The sequence below is a fragment of the Perognathus longimembris genome, unplaced genomic scaffold, assembly GCF_023159225.1.
Source record: "Perognathus longimembris pacificus isolate PPM17 unplaced genomic scaffold, ASM2315922v1 HiC_scaffold_4552, whole genome shotgun sequence".
Lineage (NCBI taxonomy): Eukaryota > Metazoa > Chordata > Mammalia > Rodentia > Heteromyidae > Perognathus > Perognathus longimembris.
In genome coordinates this window covers 1-11,161 of record NW_025959882.1, presented here as the reverse complement: position 1 = coordinate 11,161, position 11,161 = coordinate 1, and the positions used below count along the sequence as shown (strand labels likewise).

General features: G+C 42.4%; 1 pseudogene; it reads left to right on the top strand.

Annotated features, from left to right (window-relative positions):
* The first annotated feature begins 3,156 nt into the window (after nucleotides 1–3,156).
* LOC125344854 lies at nucleotides 3,157–4,162 on the top strand (annotated as a pseudogene).
* The last annotated feature ends 6,999 nt before the right edge of the window (nucleotides 4,163–11,161 follow it).

Here is an 11,161-nt window from a genome sequence, read left to right as displayed (position 1 = left end):
GAGAGAGAAAGAGACAGGAAGAAAGAAAAAAGAGAAATAGAAAGAAAGTGAGAAATAGAGAAAGAGAAAGGAAAGAAAAAGAGAAAGAGGAAAGAAAGAAAGAAAGACAGGCAAACAGGCAGAAGTTGAGCAGTGACTCAAGTAGTAGAGCCTGCTAGCCTTGTTGGGGGGGAAAGAAACTGAGACAAAGTAGCCATGCCCTGAGTTCAAGCCCCAGAGCTTCCACAATGAAAAGAAAAAGAGAGAGAGAAAGAAAGAAAGAGAGAGAGAGACAGAGAGACAGAGACAGAGAGAAAGGAAAGAAAGAAAAACAGAAACACCAGCCATGTGGGAATGGCTTACGCCTATAATCCAAGCTAACCCTGGAGGCTGAGATCTGAGGATCATGGTTCAAAGCCAGCCTGGGCAGGAAAGTCCATGATACTTTTATCTCCAAGGTACCACCCAAAAACCGCAAGTGGCACTGTGGCTCAAAGTGGTAGAGCGCTAGACTGGAGCTGAAGAGCTCAGGGACAGTGCTCAGGCCCAGAGTTCAAGCCCCATGACTGAACAACAAAAAAAAAAAAGCCAAAACAACAAGAAGAAGAAAACCCACAGGGGATGAGTTGTGCTCAATGTGTGAACCTGTCAGACATAAAGAGAGAGAGAAATCAACCACCACCAACTCTGGGGAGTGTGGCCAGCCTTTAATAACAAGCCATAGAACCTGCACTAACAAAAAAACAAATAACTACACCCCCCCCAAAAAAAAAAACAAGCGATAAATGGAAAGAAAGGTAAAGAAGAGCCAAATAAAGATTTTAAAATCATGACTCAAAGCTGTAATGTAAGCTGCCCGTGCTGGTTGAAAACTGAGGTTCATGATTCTAAGCCAGCCTGTCCAGGAAGTCTGTGAGACTTGTTTTCCTATATGCCCGCAGTGGGCAGTATTACTTCCTGGCTCGAGGTGGTTAATTTCAGTTAAGAGTCTCATGGAATTTCCTGCCCAGGGTGGCTTCGAACCACAATCCACAGATGTTAGGACACTGTGTGTAGTGCCCTTGGCCACCCATGGATTCTTATCTCCTATTTACAAAAAAGAAAGAAGGAAAACAAGACAGAATTTGAGCTGTGTTTGGAGTAGTAAAGTGTGCTAGCCATGAGGGGGAAAAAACACTCAGAGACACTCACAAGGCCCTAACTTCAAGCCCTTACAAATACCCCCAAGAATTAATGAAATAAAAAAAATCTTGGCCTTCAGGGCTTGAGTTCTAGCCCTAGGAGAAGAACCAAACACAAACAAACAAAAAACCAAAAGGTCAGTCGTTTATGTTGGCCCAAGTTTAGAGCAAGCTAGTTTTCAGAGATTAAAAAAGAAAACCTGAGCAAAAGAGGCAAGGTCCCGTTAACAGTGACAACAACAGAAAATAACAATAAATAGGGGCTGGGAATATGGCCTAGTGGTAAAGTGCTCGTCTTGTATACATGAAGCCCTGGGTTCGATTCCTCAGCACCACATATATAGAAAAAGCCAGAAGTGGCGCTGTGGCCTAAGTCACCGAGTGCTAGCCTTGAGCAAAAATAAGCCAGGGACAGTTCTCAGGCCCTGAGTCCACGGCCCAGGACTGACAAAAAAAAAATCTTTTTTTGAGCTATGGCTGAAGGTGTAAGGTATGCTCTAAGACAGAGAAACACACACACAATCACACACACACACACACACACAGTGTGAGAGAGAGAGAGAGAGAAACTTCAAGGAGAGTGGCCAGGCCTTTAATAGCATGCCATAAAAACTGCGCTAACAACAAAACAAACCCTAAGACAATAACTGAAATAGAAGGCAAAGAAGAGCCAATTAAAGTTTTTAAATTGAGACTTTACATCTGTAATGTAAGCTGCTCCTTATAGGTGAAATCTGAGGAATGCGGGTTTGAAGCCAACCTGGGCAGGAAAGTCCATGAGACTCATTTTTGTGTGTACCAGGGGTGGGATTGAACTTGTGGTGTTCTACTCCAGACTAGGCTCTACTTCTCTCTATCTATTGGTGGTTAATTGAGATGAGTCTCATGGACTTTCCTGACCAGGCTGGCTTCAAACCGCAATCCTCAGATTTTCCGACATTGTGTACGTGCCCTAGGCTTCTCATGGAGTCTTATTTCCTATTAACCACCAGAAAGACAGAGAGGACAGAAGAAAGCAAAAAGCAAGCAAGCAAGCAAGAAAGAAGGAAAGAAAGAAAAAAGAGAGAAAGAAAGAAGGAAAGAAAGGAGAGAGTAGAAAGAGACACACAGAGAGAGACAGAAAGAGAAAAGAGAGAAAGGGAAATAGAATAATAGAAAGTGAGAGACAGAGAGAAAGAGACAGGAAGAAAGGAAAGAGAAAGAGAGGAATAGAGAAAGAGAAAGGAAAAAAATAGAAAGTGAGGAAAGAAAGAAAGGAAGGAAGGAAGGAAGGAAGGAAGGAAGGAAGGAAGGAACAAAGACAGGCAAACAGGCAGAAGTTGAGCAGTCACTCAAGTAGTAGAGCCTGCTAGACTTGTTGGGGGAAAAAGAACTGAGACGAAGTAGCCAAGCCCTGAATTCAAGCCCCAGAGCTTCCACAAAAACAAAGAAAGAGAGAGAGAGAGGAAGAAAGAGAGAGAGAGAAAGGAAAGAAACAAAGAGAGAGAAAGGAAAGAATGATAAGAAAAAACAGCCCTGTGGGGAGTGGCTCACGTCTGTACTCTGTGCTAATTCTGGAGGCTGAGATCTGAGGATCATGTTTCAAAGCAAGCCTGGACAGGAAAGTCCAAGAGACTTTTATGTCAAGTGAACCACCAGAAAACCACAAGTGGCACTGTGGCTCAAAGTGGTTGAGCTCTAGACTGGAGCTGAAGAGCTCAGGGACAGTGCTCAGGCCCAGAGTTCAAAGCCCCACGACTGAACAACAACAACAAAAAGCCAACAACAAGAAGAAAACCCACAGAAGATGAGGTGTGGCTCAATGTGTGAAACCTGTCAGACCTAAAGAGAGAGAGAAAAACAACCACCACCACCTCTGAGAGTGTGGCCAGGCCTTTTATAACAAGCCATAGAACCTGCACTAACAACAAAATAAATAACTACACCAAAAGGAACAATAAATGAAAAGGAAGGCAAGAGAGGAGGCCCTCTGGCTGTGTGCGTCCAAGGAGCCGCCACCGCCAGAGCTGCGGACGGTTTCTCTCAGCCCGTTAGTGCGCCCGGCCGAGACTTCACGCCGCCGGCATGTCTCCCTACTTGCGTCCCCCAAAGACATCTCTGTTCATCAGGAATGTGGCGGACGACACCAGGTCTGAAGATTTGCGGCGTGAATTTGGTCGCCTATGGTCCTATAGTTGATGTGTATGTCCCACTTGATTTCTACACTCGACGTCCAAGAGGATTTGCTTATGTTCGATTTGAGGATGTTCGTGATGCTGAAGATGCTTTACATAATTTGGACAGAAAATGGATTGTGGGCGTCAAATCGAAATACAGTTTGCACAGGGAGATCGGAAGACACCAAATCAGATGAAAGCTAAGGAAGGGAGAAATGTGTACAGCTCTTCTCGCTATGATGACTATGACAGATACAGACGTTCTAGAAGCCGAAGTTATGAGAGGAGAAGATCAAGAAGTCGGTCTTTTAATTACAACTATAGAAGATCTTATAGTCCTAGAAATAGACCGACTGGAAGACCACGGCGTAGCCGAAGCCATTCCGACAATGATAGATTCAAACACCGAAATCAATCTTTTTCAAGATCTAAATCCAATTCAAGATCACGGTCCAAGTCCCAGCCCAAGAAAGAAATGAAGGCTAAATCACAATGTAGGTCTGCATCTCACACCAAAACTAGAAGCACCTCTAAAACAGCTTCCAAAAACACATTATAAGTCTGGCTCAAGATATGAAAAGGAATCAAGGAAAAAGAACCACCTAGATCCAAATCTCAGTCGAGATCACAGTCTAGATCTAGGTCAAAATCTAGATCAAGGTCGTGGACTAGTCCTAAGTCCAGTGGCCACTGATAGTAAAAACCATGATACTTTCTAGGCATGTATCACTCATTTATTCATAGTTTGGTATACTTAAATTATCAGGAATACAATGTTGCAATGATGCATAAAAAACACTTGTTAGTTTTCCCTGTACCAGGCAATGGTTATTATTAAAATGATATGGTGTTAAGAAACCACTCTTAAGAGTCCGGTTTTGTTTAATGTTATGGGCAGCTACCAATTTGTGGTGTCTCCGTATATTTTTGTAAAGATTCTCATTTTTTTATGCTTGAAGTCTTGGTGAAAAGATGTTGGTTGACCATAATTGCAACATTGTCTTATTAAAATACAATTTCATATTAATATTTGGTAGAACTGTTAACCTAGAAATGTAGCTTGCTAATAAGAATAGAATGATACAAAAGTGAAGTTGTAGCCACATTACAACACTTACTGCTCAGACACATTTAGGTTCAGGGTGGACCTTTATGTCTTGTCAAAATGTCTAGGCCTGTGATAATAGTTTATTTATAATGCAGTGTGGAGTAGTTCTTTTGTTAACCCCACTGTCTTGGGGAATAATACCAACTGGGTCAAATAGCATTTTCAGGAAAATTTGAGGTTTTCGCTGAAACCTGGAGCCTTCACTGTTTTTTTTTTTTTTTTTTTTGTGTGTGTGTGTGTGTGTGTGTGTGGTGTGTATGTGTGTTTTTCTGGTTTCTAAGATATGGAACAGAAAATCTCCCTTTAAAATTTTGAGTTTCTTGATGACAGCAGAAATAATTTTAAGGAGGAGGGGTGTTTTTATGTAGGTATTCCCCAATTCAAGGAATATTGTTACTTAGTTTTCTTACTGCTATTAGAAGCATTAGTTTCAAAGTAGGTGTGTGTGTGTGTGTGTGTGTGTGTGTGTGTGTGTGTGTGTGTTTGTGGTGCAGTGTAAAAATAACTGAATTTTGATGCTTAGAGCACTTGGCATGTGCATTTGTATCAAAGTTTGCTTGCCTCCTTATGAGGGAGGCTTGTTCACACCTCAGTTTATTTAATGTGAGGCAAGTTGAAAGATACTCGCATCTTAGCTGATTCTGTGGTGCCATGAAACTTAAAAAATAATTTTGGAAAAAGGATGTTTAAAACAAGAGCTTCATCTCTTAGTTTTTGATTATCAGTGTAGTATTTGACTCAAAATAAGGAATGTCCTTAACTATTTATAATTTCTAGTATTTCTCTGAAACGTTTGGGAAGTTAATAAAAAGTGACTTGAAATGTCCAGTACCATTTCACAGTAAAAGTTAGCATCTTTGAAAATCTCAGACTGCTCGCTTGCAGGTGTGAGTAAGAAATACTGTGGGAAAATGCTTTCTTTTGGAGGGTTACTTTTTAAATTTTGGTTTTAGAAGTCTAGGCCCTGCCTGTAAAGAACAAAGATAGTTTTTAATACTGTTTGTGGAATGTGTTTAAAGGATTGATTCTAGAACCTTTGTATATTTGGTAGTACTTCTAACTTCAATTTCTTTACCATTTGCAGGTTAATGTTCATGTTCTGCTATGCAATCATTATATGCATGTTTCTTTAATTTTTTTTAGATTTTCCTGGATGTATAGTTTAAACAACAAAAAAGTCTATTTAAAACTGTAGCAGTAGTTTGCAGTTCTAGCAAAGAGGAAAGTTGTGGGGTTAAACTTTGTATTTTCTTTCTTATAGAAGCTTCTAAAAAGGTATTTTTATATGTTCTTTTTAACAAATATTGTGTACAACCTTTAAGACATCAATGTTTTGATCAAAACAAGACCCAGCTTATTTTCTGCTTGCTGTAAATTAAGCAAACATGCTATAATAAAAACAAAATGAAGGAAAAAGAAAGAAAAGAAAAGGAAGGCAAAGAAGAGCCAAGTAAAGATTTTAAAATCAAGACTCAAAGCTGTAATCTAAGCTGCTCGTGTTGGTTGAAATCTGAGGTTCATGATTCTAAGTCAGCCTGGGCAGGAAGTCTGTGAGACTTGTTTTTCTATATGCCTGCAGTGGGCAGTATTACTTTCTGGCTGGAGGTGGTTAATTTCAGATAACAGTCTCACAGACTTTCCTACCCAGGCTGGCTTTGAACTGCAATCCTCAGATTTTAGGACCCTGTGTGTAGTGCCCTTGGCTACCCATGGACTCTTTTCTCCTAGTAACCACCAAGAAAAAAGTAAAAGGCAGAAGTTGATCTCTGGCTCAAGTAGGAGAGCCTGCTAGCCTTCAATTAAAAAAAAAAAGAAAAGAGAAAGCAAACACACTCCAGCAATCCAGTTTTGGCTCTAACTGTACACCTTCTTTGATTAAGCATAGAAACAAAAAACAAAAAAGCAACCACTCATGGATAGTGTCGAGGCCTTTCATTCAAACCTTACCAAAAGAACCAAAAACCCAAAATAATAATAATGCACACAAACCCTCCCTCCCCCCTCCACACAAAAAGGCAGAAATGCACTTGTGGGTAAACTTGGAGAGCCTGCTAGCTTTGAGGGAAAAAATGAGGAAATGTAGCCAGTGCCTGTGTTTACCCACCAGACCCAACTAGCACACACAGAACCACCACCACCGCCAACAAAAAGCCAGAATTTCGCTATGGCTCAAGGTGTAAATCCTGCTAACCCTAAGCAAAAACAAAAAAACATACAAAAATCAGGTAAAATTGGCAGGCAGTCCCTGAGTTCCATCCTTAGGATCGGCAGGATAACCACTCAAGTAAAAAAAAAAATGGAGCTGTGTTTAGGGAAGTAGAGCCTGCTAGCTGAGAAGAAAAAAGAAAAGAAAAACTGAAACAAAGTGGCCATGTTCTGAGCTCAAGTTCTAGATCTTCCACACAAACAAAAAAGCAGAAGTTGAGCTATGGCTCAAGGTGGGAAGCTGGCTCTAATGAGAGAGAGAGAGACGGAGAGAGGAAGAGACAGGGAGAGGGAGAGATAGAGAGGGGGGGGAGGAGAAGTTTAGGGACTATGGACAGGTCTTTAATAATAAGTCAAAAACCTGTACTGTCAGGCTGGGAATATGGCCTAGTGGCAAGAGTGCTTGCCTCCTACACATGAAGCTCTAGGTTGGATTCCCCAGCACCACATATATGGAAAACGGCCAGAAGGGGCGCTGTGGCTCAGGTGGCAGAGTATGCTAGCCTTGAACGGGAAGAAGCCAGGGATGGTGCTCAGGCCCTGAGTTCAAGGCCCAGGACTGGCAAAAAAAAATCCTGCACCTTCAACAACAACAAAACAATAACCAGAACTGTAAATGAAAAAAAAAAAAGCAACTGAGAGCCAATTAAAGATTTTAATATGGAGACTCATGCCTGTTATCCAAGATGCTCATGGTGGGTGAAATCTGAGGATCATGGTTTGAAGCCAGCCTGGGCAGGAAAGTGCATGAGACTGGTTTTTGTGTGTCCCAGGGGTGAGGTTGAACTTGCTGTGTTTTGTTCATGGCTAAGGCTCTGAGTCTCATGGACTTTCTTGCCCAGGCTGGCTTTGAGCCATGATCCTCAGATTTCAAGTCTCTCTGTAGTGCCCTTGGCTACTCATAGGACTCTGAACTGCTTTGACCACCACACACAACAAAAGACAGAAGCTGAGTTGTGGCTCCAGGAGTGGACCTGTTAGCCATGAAGGAAAAAGCACAAACCCCTCAGAGACACTCACCAGGGCCTAAATTCAAGCCCTAAAATCCACCATCACCACCGCCTCCCAAAAATAGGGAGAGGGAGAGAGAGAGAGAGAGAGAGAGAGGAGAGAGAGAGGAGAGAGAGAGAGGAGCGAGTGTGTGTGAGAGAGAGAGAGAGAGAGAGAGAGAGAGAGAGAGAGAAAGAGAAAGAGATAAAGATCAGTGACCACGGACTGAGTTCTAACCCTAGGAGAAGAAACAAAATAAATTACCCAGGGGTTGATCTCCCCAAGGTGTAGTGCAAGTTACTTTCCAGAATATAAAAAAGAAACTTTAGCTAAAATAGTAAGGCCCTATGAATAATAGCAAAAATCCCCCAAAACCCAAATAATAAATAAAAAGTCAGGTCCTGGGTGCTTGGGGTCAGGGACTAAACACTGTCCCTGACTTCTTTTTGCTCAAGGCTACCACTTGCCACTTGGGCCACAGAGCTACGTCTGGCCTTTTCTGTTTATGTGGTGCTGAGGAATCAGACCTCAGGCTTCATGCATGTTGGCAAGTGCTCTACCACTAAGTAATATTTCCAACCCCCAATTAAATATTTTTAACTGATGAGTATCACCTGTTAACTTACCTGTGAAGGTCACTGAAATCTGAGGATTGCAGTTTGAAGCCAGCCTGGGCAGGAGAAGTCATGAGACTTGTTTTAGTGTGTTCGTACTCTGGCTTAAGCTTGAGGTGTTTTGCTCATGGCTAGAGCTCTGCTACTTCTGCCTCTTGGTGGTTAACTGGAGATAAGAGTCTCATGGATTTTCCTGCCCAGGCTGGCTTCAAACCCGCAATCCTCAGATTTTAGGACACTGTACAGTGCTCTTGGCCTCTCATAGACTCTTTTCTCCAATTAACCACCAGAAAAAAGAGAGAAAGAAAGAAGGATAAAATGAAATAAAGAGAGACAGGAGGAAGGAAGGAAGGCAGGAAGGGAAGGAAGGAAGGGAGGGAGGGAGGGAGGGAGGGAGAAAGGGAGGGAAGGAGGGAGGAGGGAGGGAGGAAGGGAGGGAAGGAGGAAGGAGGAAGGAAGGGAGAGTGAGAAAGCGAGAGAAAGAGAGAAAGAAAAGAAATATATGAAGGAAGGAAAGATATAAAGAAGGAAAGAGAGAAGGAAGGGAGGAAAGACAGAGAGAAATTGGTCTATGGCCCAATTAGAGAGCAAGCTAGCTGTCAGAGAATCAAAACGAAAAACCGGGGGGCTGGGGATATGGCCCTAGTGGCAAGAGTGCTTGCCTTGTATACATGAGGCCCTGGGGTTCGATTCCCCAGCACCACATACACAGAAAATGGCCAGAAGGGGGCGCTGTGGCTCAAGTGGCAGGAGTGCTAGCCTTGAGCAAAAAGAAGCCAGGGACAGTGCTCAGGGCCCTGAGTCCAAGCCTCAGGACTGGCAAAAAAAAGGAAAAAAAAAAAAAAACCTGAGCAAAAGCGGCAAAGCTGTATGAGCAATGCCAATTAAATAAATAAATGAAAAGGAAGGTGAAAGAGAGAAGATCGAGCTAAAAAATTTTAAATGTTTCCTCATAACTGTAACCCTACCTGCTCAGGTCACTGAAATCTGAGGATCAGGGATCAAAGCCTCCTGGGCAGGAAAGTCCATGAGACTTGTTTTAGATTGTGTGTTCAGTCATCTGGCTTAAACTTGAGGTGTTTTGTTCATGACTAGATCTCTGCTACTTCCTGGCCTACTGGTGGTTCACAGGAGATAAGAGTCTCATGGACTTTCCTGCCCAGGCTGGCTTTGAACCACTATCCTCAGATTTTAAGTCTCTGTAGTGCGTTGACTACTCCTGGGACGCTTATCTCCTATTAACCACCATAAAAACCCTTCAAAAACAAACAAACAAAAAACAGACAGAAGTTGAGCTGTGGCTAAGGTAGTAGAGCCTGCTAGGTGTTGAGGAAAATAAACAAAAGAGAAACTGAGAAAAAGAGGCCATGCCCTGATTTCAAGTTCTAGAACTTCCACAAAGACAAAAAAGCAGAAGTTGAGCTGTGGCTCAAGCTCTGAAGCTTGCTCTAATGAGAAAGAGAAAGAGAGACAGGGAGAGAGACAGAGGCAGAGAGAGAAAGAAAAGAAGTTCAGAAAGTATGGCAAGGCCTTTAATTAAAAGTCAAAAGCCCTGCACTGTCAACAACAACAAAACAATAACCAGAAACATAAATGAAAAATAAAGGCAAAGGAGAGCCAATTAAAGATTTCAATATTGAGACTCATACCTGTTATCCAAGATGCTCATAGTGGGTGAAATCTGAGGATCGTGGTTCAAAGCCAGCCTGGGCAGGAAAGTCCATGAGACTGGTATTAATGTGCCAGGGGTTGGCTTGAACTTGCTGTTTTTGACTCATGGCTCTATGTCCTGCCTCTTGGTGGTTAACTGGAGATAAGTGTCTCATGGACTTTCCTGCCCAGGCTGGCTTTGAACCATGATCCTCAGATTTTAGGGCACTATTTATTCCCCTTGGCATCTTATGGAGTCTTATCTCCTATTAACCACCAGAAAGAGGAAAGAAGGAAGGAAAGAAGGAAGGAAGGAAGGAAGGAAGGAAGGAAGGAAGGAAGGAAGGAAGGAAGGAAAAAAGAATAGAGCGAGGGAGGGATGGAGGGAGGGAGGGAAGGAGAGAGGGAGGGAGGGAAGTAAAGAAGGAAGGGAGAAAAGTGAGAGAAAGAAAGGAAAGACAGACAGAAAGGAAGGAAAGAGAGAAAGAAGAAAAAAGCGAGGAAGGGAGGAAAGAAAGAAAGAAAGAAATTGGTTTGTGGCCCAGTTGTAGAGCAAGCTAGTTTTCAGAATATAAAAAAGAAAACTGAGCAAAAGTGGCAAAGCTCTGTGAACCATAGCAAATTAAATAAACAACTGAAAAGGAAGGTAAAAGAAAAGATCGAAGTTAAAATTTTTTAATGTTGGCTCATAACTGTAACCCTACCTGCTCAGGTCACTGAAATCTGAGGATTAGGGTTCAAAGCCAGCCTGGGCAGGAAAGTCCTTGAGACTTGTTTAGTGTGTGCATTCTGTCCTCTGGCCTAACCTTAAGGTGTTTAGTTCATGACTAGAGCTCTACCACTTCCTGCCTATTGTGGTTAACTGGAGATAAGAGTCTCATGGACTTCCCTGCCCAGGCTGACTTTGAACCATGATCCTCAGATTTCAAGTCTCTTGGTAGTGGCTTGACTACTCCTGGGACTCTTATCTTCTATTTAACCACCACAGAAACTAAAAAACAAAAAAAAACAACAAAAAACAGGCAGAAGTTGGGCTGTGGCTAAGGTGGTAGAGCCTGCAAGTTGTAAGGAAAAAAGGAAAAAAAATGAGAAAAATTGGCCATTCCTTGAATTCAAGTTCTAGAACTTCCAGAAAACAAAAAAGCAGAAGTGGAGCTGTTGCTGAGGGTGTGCAGCTTGCTCTAATGAAGAGAGAGAGACAGAGAGAGAGGAAGAGACAGAGACAGAGAGACAGACAGGCAGAGACAGAGAGGAGAAGGAGGAAGAGGAGGAGGAGGA